The following is a 9,443-nucleotide window of genomic DNA, read 5'->3' as shown; positions in this document are numbered from 1 at the left end:
TCAGGGGTTTGGGCTTGCACACACCCACTGCTTCATCTCCCTAGCACCAGACACATCTTTTGGTGTTATGGTGAGTGTGTGTGGTGTGGTGTGGTGTGTGTGTGAGTGTGAGCATGCAGGTGCCACAGCGTTCCTATGGAACTCAGAGGGCAACTGCCATGAGTCAGTTCTCCCCTTCCACCTTGCTGAGGCAGAGTCTCACTTCTTTTGCCCTTGCTGGGTGCTCCACGTTAGCTGACCTGGTGCATCTGTGACAAGTGTGTAGTCCACATGTACACGTGTACACCTCAGGCCAGGTGTAGTACACATCTGTTCGTTCAGCACTTGGAAGACCGAGGCAGGAAGGTCATGAGTTTGAGACCAGCTGGAACCGCAACAGAAATGCTGTAAAACACACGACTGTGAAAAAAGAAAAAAACACCTACCAAGACAACACTCACAGAAGCCAAACCCTATAAGATTCGGCACACAGGCATCTCGCTGGGAATTTCTCTCAAGTCTGCTGCCATTTGTCCATTCTTACCACCCTCCTCGGAAGTATCGGGGCTAGAATACCTGCTGTGCCCTCAGTGAGTTTTGCCTGTTCTGGAAATTCATTTGAAAGGAGTTATATTGCACTCTTTCTCTCTTTCTTCCCCTCCCCATTTGTATTTTAAAAAGTTTTAATGCCTCTGTGTGCACGTGCACACACACATATAAGGAGGGCAGAGGACAGCTTGCGTGTGTCAGTTCTCCTGGGATTGAGCTCAGGTTATACGCTTGGTGGCAAGTGCTTTTTTTAACCAACTGAGCCATTTTGTCAGCCCAATAAGTATCTCTGTTTTTTTAATGTTGTTGTTGCTTTGTTTTGCTTTAATTTATTTGTATATGAGGGTTGTATGTGGACTCATGCCATAGAGTGCATATGGAGATCAGAGGACAACTTATGGGAGTAAGTGTGTGGACCTAGATATTGAACTCTGTTGTCAGGCTTGGTGGCAAGTGGCTTTATCTGCTGAGACAGACACCTACAGGCCCAACGTGCACTCCTTTGGAAGAGGTCTCCTTATTCCTCTTTTCTCCTCTCCTTCTTGAGCCTAGATTTCTCCTATTTATGCTCTCTGCATGCCAGCCCTGCCTGTCCTTCTTCTGCCTAGCTATTGGCCATTCCGCTCTTTATTAGACCAATCAGGTGACTTAGGCAGGCAAGGTGAAACAAGTGTAGCACGTCTTTCCATAATTAAACAAAGGTGGTAGAAACGATTGTAACACCTTAACACAGTAAAGTAAAATTCTGCAGCACAAATAAAAGTAACACACCTTTGCCTAGTTAAAACAATGTTCCCAATAGTCTCTCACTCAGCATAATGCCTTGCTTGGAAACCCATCTCCCCAGTGTGTCTGACAGTCAACTGACCCATTTCTGTAACTGGGAAGTGTTAAGAAAGTACCATCTCCTGTTGATCCAGTCTCCTGTGGAAGAACACCTGATCTTTGGAAATTTGGGCTGTAGTTTTGTTGTTGGTGTTGTTTTCTGCCAAGATCTCACTATGAAGTCCAGGCTGGCCTTGAATTCATGGGCCTCTTGCCTCTGACCATTGGTATTGTATCAATTTGTAGCTATTTTGAAGAAAACTGCTGACTATTCTTTCACAGGTCACTTTGTGACTGTTCTCTACTTTCCTTTTCTTGACTAAGTAGATAAAAGCAGAATTTCTGGGTCTAGAGTAACTCAGCAATAGTGTGTGTGTGCCCATGCAGGCTTGCCGGTGTGTGCGGGCAGGTGTGTGTGTGTTCTAAATTTATGGTTTTTCGAGACAGGGTTTCTCTGTAGCTTTGAAGCCTGTCCTGGAACTAGCTCTTGTAGACCAGGTTGGCCGCCTGCCTCTGCCTCCCGAGTGCTAGGTGGTGTGTACCACCACTGCCCGGCTTGGCAGAGTATTTCTTTGCTTTTTTTTTTTTTAACTATAGTTCTCAGAAAAGAGACTGATTTTCATTATTAGATTATGATGTCTCTGAGGGAAGGAGACATGCCTAATGTCATCTTCTTAAAAACAACACTTGTATTTAGTCTTAGGAAGTATATGCATATATACTGTGTATTTTGACTTATCCATCTGTCCTCACAACCTCCAGCTCTACTCAGAACCTACCAACTTCCTCCCTCCTCTCTCATATTCTTTTGTTGTCAATAGTATCTTGCATTTAGTTAAAGCTGACTATGTGCGGATGAGGTCATTCTATCTACTGGGACCTGGAAAACCTACCCAGCAGCCACACACTCCCAAAGTGACTCTCCTTCCATTGGCTGTCCACCAGCAGCCAATGGGTCCCCAGCTAAGGATGCTGTTTCTTAGGTCACAGCAACTGTCCCAACAACAATCTGCATGAGCCCCCATTGCTCCCCATCTTAGCCAGCCACTAGTCTTTATTTGTATTTGTCCTCATGTATGTGTTAACAAATGTGTGAGCACCCTTGGAGGCCAGGAGAGGTGTCAGATCCTCTGGAGCTAGAGTTATGACCCACCAGACCCGAATGCTAGGAACTGAACTCCTGGCCTCTTCAAGAGCATCAGGCACTCTTAACCATCAGTCTCTCTCCAGTCCCTGTCTTCAGTGTTTTATTTGGTCAGAACTCCCAGTGCCTCTGGCTCCGGGCCTTAGAAACCCAGAGAGACTTTGCTCTTCTTCGTGTGGGGTTCTGCTTCATGCCTGGCATTAGCTGTCTGTCTGAGGGTTTTTCTGTTCGGATGCTGGGAGGAGTAACTGCAGATGTAGGATTCAAATTCAGTTTTTCTTTTTTGGGGTGGTCGATTGCTGTGAGACTTTTTCTCCCCTACCCAGTTTGGAGAATATTGGAAAGGGAGGCACCTGCGTGAGGGAGTGGTGCAGAATAGTCCTCAGAGAGCAGGGCTATGGGGATGGTGGTCCATATAAGAGCTGGAGTTTTTGGCCAGTGGGTTTGAATGAGTTAAGAGATGAGGTAAAGGCCTGCCAAAGACAAGAAAGAAAAACAGAAAAAAGAAATCACAGACCAAAAATATTGGAACTTTTAAAATGTATTTATTTTTCTGTCTTTGCCTTTGTTTTGCTGTTTTGTTTTGGGACAGGGTGTCTCTTTGTTTTCCATGCAGGCCTCCAACATCTGATCTTCCTGCCTCAGTCTCTGGCTGAGATTACAGGCAGAGGATGTCTTAATTGACTTCATTCCGTAATTCTACAATGGGGCAGCCCCTCATCTCATAAAATGGAGTGCATTCCAATGAACTGAGCAGAAACCAAAACTAAAGGTGACTCCTGGTGAGGCCATCAGGAAAACTGAATAATAGGTCAGCACTGGCGGGTTGGGAGCTGGCCAGTTCGGGTCACCTCTCTGTGGAAGGGTTAAGGCAGGGTTGACTTATTATCAGGTCAATTAAACTGACCCTTTGAGAGATATCTCGGGTCAGTTCATAAGTTTTGTTTCAGCTCGGTGATATGGAACTTTAGTTTTGTTGTGGGGTATCCACCAGAGAAGGCTGCTCAGGCATGGGTTTAAACCAATAGGAAGTCTTCATTTGCCTGCCGGTGACTACCCTGGGTGTTTGGGATTCCAGGGTAGCTCTGAGCCCTCCTCAGGGTAAGTGGCTTTAAAGCACAAAGCCATATTCTAGGTTGGTACACTTGGTCAACAAGAACAGTGAGCAGTCAACAGGAACAGAGAGCCAGAAGCAGAACTACAGAAGTCAGGTGAGGTTAGTACATTCAGAGACTTGAGCAGAACTGTGAGCTTTGATGGATTAGGTCTCTGTTTTCACTTTGGCAGGTGGTGCTGACTACCTCCTGAGTTTTATGACCTGAATGGTATTCCATCATGGAGTCAGTTGTGCTAAGATCTGGGACCTGATACAATGTGACTAACTCTGTTTTGATTTTTAGCCTTTCTATTGGTACCTAGCTCTGGAGTTTGGTTCAAAACAGTGTCCTGCCAGTTTTGCTCACCCATCCTTCCTTCTTTTCTTCCTCCCTTCCTCCTCTTCCTCTTTTTTGACAAGACGTGACTATCCTTGGTATAATAGCGATCCTCTTGCTTCAATCTCAGGAATCCTGGGATTGCAGGTGTGCACACTAGACCCGGATCTTCCTATAATTTTCCTTTCTTTTTATCGTGTTCTTCTAAGACAGTCTTTTCTTGCCTAGACTAGACTTGAACTCACTACATGGATGAAGATCACCTTGATTTACGGATCCTACTGCTTCCCCACCTCCCAAGTGTTGGTATCATAGGGCTATATTACCACGCCTGTCTCCCCAGGTTTTTGGGTTTTTGTTTTGTTTTGTTTTAGAAACAGCAGATTTATTTCAGCTCACAGTTTGAACTTACAGGCAATCATGGTTGGGAAGCAACAGCAATAGGATGGTGAGGTAGCTTGTAACATTGCCTCCACGATCAGGAAGCAGAGACCCCTTGTCTAGGACATACTCTGCCCTCTGATGGAGGTCTCAGGTCATCCTGTTGCCTAAGCTTCCAAGGACAGTCACTTCCAGAGCTAGTGTGCTGGTCACACTCATTGCCATTACAGTTTTGGTAGCCTCAATCATGCCTCCAGATGGGCTGTTGTACCTCCAGGAGCACCAGCCTCTGTTTAGGAGATTGTACTCAGTGCTGCCACGGTTTGGGATATGGAGAAGGAACAGTGAGTGGAGCATCCATTGCTTTCGTCCTAACATGAGGACCAATGCAGCATACGAAATAAAAAAGTCTGGGATAGGTCGGTTGGTAGAGTGCCTGCCTAGTACTAGTCAGGAAATCCTGGGTTCAATCTCCAGCATCACATAAACCAAGCGAGTGCCTATAATCCCAGCACTTGGAAGTGGAGGCAGGAAGATCAAAAGTTCAAGACCATCCTGTACTGTAAATGAGCTAACCACCAAACAATAATAAAAGGAAGAAATGTGAAGAGTCAGGCTTGGTGGCAGCAGGAGGCAGATCCCTGGAAGTTCGAGGCCAGCCCAGTATACACAGTGAGTTCCAGGCCAGGGCTCTAAGTGTTACCAGCTCATGATGAAGAAAACTGACCCAGGGCTATGAGGTTACCTGGAGTCTGGAACTCAGAACTTTTTATCTCACAGGATACTGTCCGATGAGAATCCAGACACAGCTACAGTTTCAATGGGGCAGCCTCTGCTTTACCCCACAGACCATAAAAATCAGCATGTAGACAGCTTCACCTGCCAGAATAAAAACAGAGACCTAATCCATCAAAGTCCGTGGTTCTGGGAAAGTCTCTAATGGACTAACCTTGCCTTTTTGACTTCTGTCGTTCTGCTTCTGGCTCACGGTTCTTGTTGGCTGAAATATGTCAGTCTAGAACATGAGTTTTCTGTTCAAAACCTCATCCTGAGAAAGGCGTGGTGCTGTACTGGGATCTTAAACGCCCAGTGTAGTCACCAACCAATTAACAAAGATTTTTTATTGGCTTAAACCCACGTCTGAGGAGCCTTCTCTGGTGGATACCCCACAACAGTTATTCATCTGTTTTCTTGTGGTACTGTGGATCAACCCAGAACCTCAGACAGGCTGAGACATTTATCACTACTAAGTCGTATTTCCACCCCTCAATTTACTTTTTATTTTGTGGTTGGGTTCCACTAAGTCTCAGGCTGGCCTTGACTTCTCTCTTTAGCGCAGGAGGGACAGAGAGGGGTCACTTCAGATTCTGTATTATAAAGATACACAAGTACTCCACACTGTAAAATGGACCACCCCACACAAGAAGCAGTTGGTCTGTTCTGAGTTCTCTGTTTGCCTGAGCCTGGACATCTACAGAATGAGGGAAGACAAAAGAGATGACAAGGAGAGGGACAGGAGGGCTACAAGAGCCTCAGTTTCCCTACCGATGAATGCTCAGTGGGGACTCAGGATTTCACTGGGTGCCTTCTCTCTCCTTTGTGAAACAGTGAAGGGTCTTTCTTACACAGGATAGGGGAGAAGCTTCTTTAAGCGTGTATCTGCTGGGGTGTTAGAGCTGGTGAGAGCACACACCTTTAATTCCAGCATTTGGGAAGCAGAAGCAGATGGGCCTCTGAGTTCCTGTCTAGCCAGATCTACAGTGACTTCCAGGACAGCCAGGGCTACACAGAGAATGAGACCATGGGCTCAATCCAGCATTGAGGAGTGGGGAAGCCACAATGTCTTACAGAGGAGGTGACCAAGAAAGATTGTGTTTTTCTTTCCCTCCTGCCTTGGGCCAAGTAGGTTGTGCAAAAGCAAGCTGACTTGTTCTGTTGTGTTAATGCTGTCATCTTTGTGAGATGGTGATAGTGTTTCCCTGTCACCTGTCTTGTTGCTGTCATCTCATCATTATTAATATTATCTTCACCATTACACCCAACCCTTGGTAAAAGGCAGAGAAACGATTATTGCTATTGTGATTATTATGTGTTGTTGTGTTGGGGGTCCAACCCAGGATCTCATACAGACTGGGCAAAGATCTTCCTTCAAAGATCTATAATCTTATCCTTGGAGCTGCCTCTTCCTTCCCTCCTCTTCCTCTCTCTTCTTTAAACAGAGGCAGGGTCTCATATTAGTCCAGGCTGGCTTTGAATTCACTATGTAACCCAGGCTGGCCCTAAATTTCTGCCTCAGACTCCTCAGTGCTGAGATAACAAGCACGCACCACCACAACTAGCTATTTTTTTCTGCTGGGATCATGCTGGCTCCAAGTCGGAGATCCTCCCGCCTCAGTCTCCTGGGTGCTGGGATTCCTCTTATCATAAGGAATCACTTTGTGGGGTTCATCCCTGTGAGATAGAACTGGCCAAAGCTAAAGCCATCCAATGCCACTGTCAACCCACAGAATAACCTTTTTGTTTGTTTTTGTTTATTTTGAGACAGGATCTCACCATGTAGCAGTGCCTGCCTGGAACTTACTATGTAGACGAGGCTAGCTACAAATTTACAGAGATCCATCTGCCTCTGCTTCCCAGGAGCTGGCACTGAAGGCATGCACCCAGTTCAGTTGGGTGCGGTGACACATGCCTTTAATCCCAGCACTGGGGAGGTAGGAGCAGGTGGATCTCTGTGAAGGGTAACCTCGTCTATATACACAGTGAGTTCTGGGATAGCCAGAACTACATAGAGAGCCTTGTCTCAGAAAACAAACAACCCCCCCCCCCAAAAAAAAAACCAAAATCCTCAAAATCCTAGAAATAAAATGAAGTGTATGAGTCTATAGTTCTCAGGACTTTCGCAAGGCTGTGCAGCCCTCCTGGGGTCTCAGAATTCGTGTAACTGCACACCCTGTAGGTTTCTTCTCCCAAGCCTGAGGCATTACTACTCCACTGCTAATATTGGCTTTCTCTGGACACTTGCTGTAAGTACAACCTACGACATGTGGTCCTGCCCTCACTTTGCAGAGTCTTCTGAAGGTTGATTTATCCGCAGTGTATGTAGTAACACTTCATTTTTTACGGTTGAGTAACACCCTGCTTTGCCATTACACGCCATTTGTTTATCCAGGCATCAGCTGATGGCCAGGAGTTGCTTCCACCTCTAGGCTCTTGTGAGCAACGCTGCTGTGCATGTTTGGTGACATCTCTATGAGCACCTCTGTTTTCATTTCTTCAGGGTGTGTGCCCAGTTTTACTGTCGGCATGTTCAGCAGGAAGATACTTTTACACACTCAGGCAGAGATCCCTCTGAACATTCAGGGAACAAAACAGAGACACTGAAACTGTAAAACTGTACTCTGCCTTCAAGGCCTACTTCATTTTTTTTTTTTTTGGTTTTGTTTTGTTTTGTATTTTGAGACAGGGTTTCTCTGTAGCTTTGGAGCCTGTCCTGGAACAAGCTCTGTAGACTAGGTTGGCCTCAAACTCATAGAGATCTGCCTGCTTCTGCCTCCCGAGTGCGGGGATTAAAGGTGTGCGTCACCATCGACTGGCTCACTTCATTGTTGTGAACACTCATTGTCTATGTATGTGTTCTCTACCTGTTTTCAGGCACTGTGTTGTAAATAACAGGGAACAACACAGAACATTCTCATCCTTTGAAGACTGAAGATTCAATGTGGGCAATAAGGAATTAAATATGCTGGTATAACTGCCTCCCTGAAGCTTCCCACAGCATCCCAAGAAAGGCTAAATTCTACTCTGGTATTTGTTTATTTATTTGGTTATTTGTTTGAAACACAGGGTCTCTTGCAACCCATGCTGTGGCCACAAATCATTATGGAGCTAAGTATAGCTTTGAACTTTTCTTCTTCTTCTTCTTCTTCTTCTTCTTCTTCTTCTTCTTCTTCTTCTTCTTCTTCTTCTTCTTCTTCTTGTCTTTCTTTCTTTCTTTCTTTCTTTCTTTCTTTCTTTCTTTCTTTCTTTCTTTCTTTCTTTCTTTCTCTTCCTCCTCCTCTTCCTCCTCCTTGTTCTTTTTGGTTTTTTCAAGACAGAGCTTCTCTGTAGCTGTAGACCAGGCTAGCCTCAAACTCACAGAGATCTACTTGCCTCTGCCCGCTGATTGCTGGGATTAAAGGCATGCACCACCATTGCCCAGCAGCTTTGGACTTGTGAAATCATTATTATTAAACTGTGTGGTGTGTGATGGCATGAGTGTGAAGGTCAGAGGACAACTTTTTGGAATGTGTTCTCTCCTTCTTCTGTAGGTAGGTTTCAGGGGTCAAACTAAGATCTCCAGCACTTTTTACTGTCTCAGCCGTCTAACTGGTGCTGTGTCCTTGAACTTCTGATCTTTCTGCTTCTACCTCAGGAGTATGTGGGCCACTATGTCAGATTTGTGTTGGGCCAGGGATGGAACCCAGGACTTCACACATATTAACCAAACACTCTACCACCTGAGATATTGGTCATTTGAGATGGGGTCTCAGGTAGCTCAGGCTGGTCTCCCAACTTCCCAAGTACTGGACCTACACGCTCACATCATATTTGACCATTTATCATTGTTTTGCTTCAAAGGTAACTTCTCTACTAACACTGTGATAATGCACGTACGGCCCTCGGCAAATCTGAGGTTTTATTACAGAGGAAGGGTTTATTCTGTGTCCTCCCATTTGTGCCCACGTGGAGGATGACGTATCAAAACATCGGCTTGCAGTCTGGCATCCTCAGCTCTCAGGACAGTCCCATGAGAGCAGGCAGTAATATGGGAATATCTTAACGTTCTGACTTCGATGGAGCCTTTTCCGGCTCCATCAAGGTTACCCAAGCCAGAGGCTTTCGGGTTCTTGTCTCTCAGTTTTGAAGAATGAGATTCATGGACCACAGAAAGTGAGTTTTACAGGAGAGGTAAATGCAGTAGGGAGCTAAGGGAGAAAAAAAAAAAAGGCCAGCTTCTGGGAAGCAGAGGGCCCGAGGGAGGGAGTGGGACCAGCTCCTGGGCAGCAGAGGGCCGAGGGAGGGAGTGGGATTGTGTTTAGCATCACTGCCTGGGAGTTAGTGGGGGTTTCATGGATGGAGGAAGTGGGGGGGGG

The sequence above is a fragment of the Chionomys nivalis genome, chromosome 12, assembly GCF_950005125.1.
Source record: "Chionomys nivalis chromosome 12, mChiNiv1.1, whole genome shotgun sequence".
NCBI lineage: Eukaryota > Metazoa > Chordata > Mammalia > Rodentia > Cricetidae > Chionomys > Chionomys nivalis.
The sequence above is the reverse complement of the archived record's forward strand: the minus strand, read 5'-3'. Positions refer to the sequence as shown.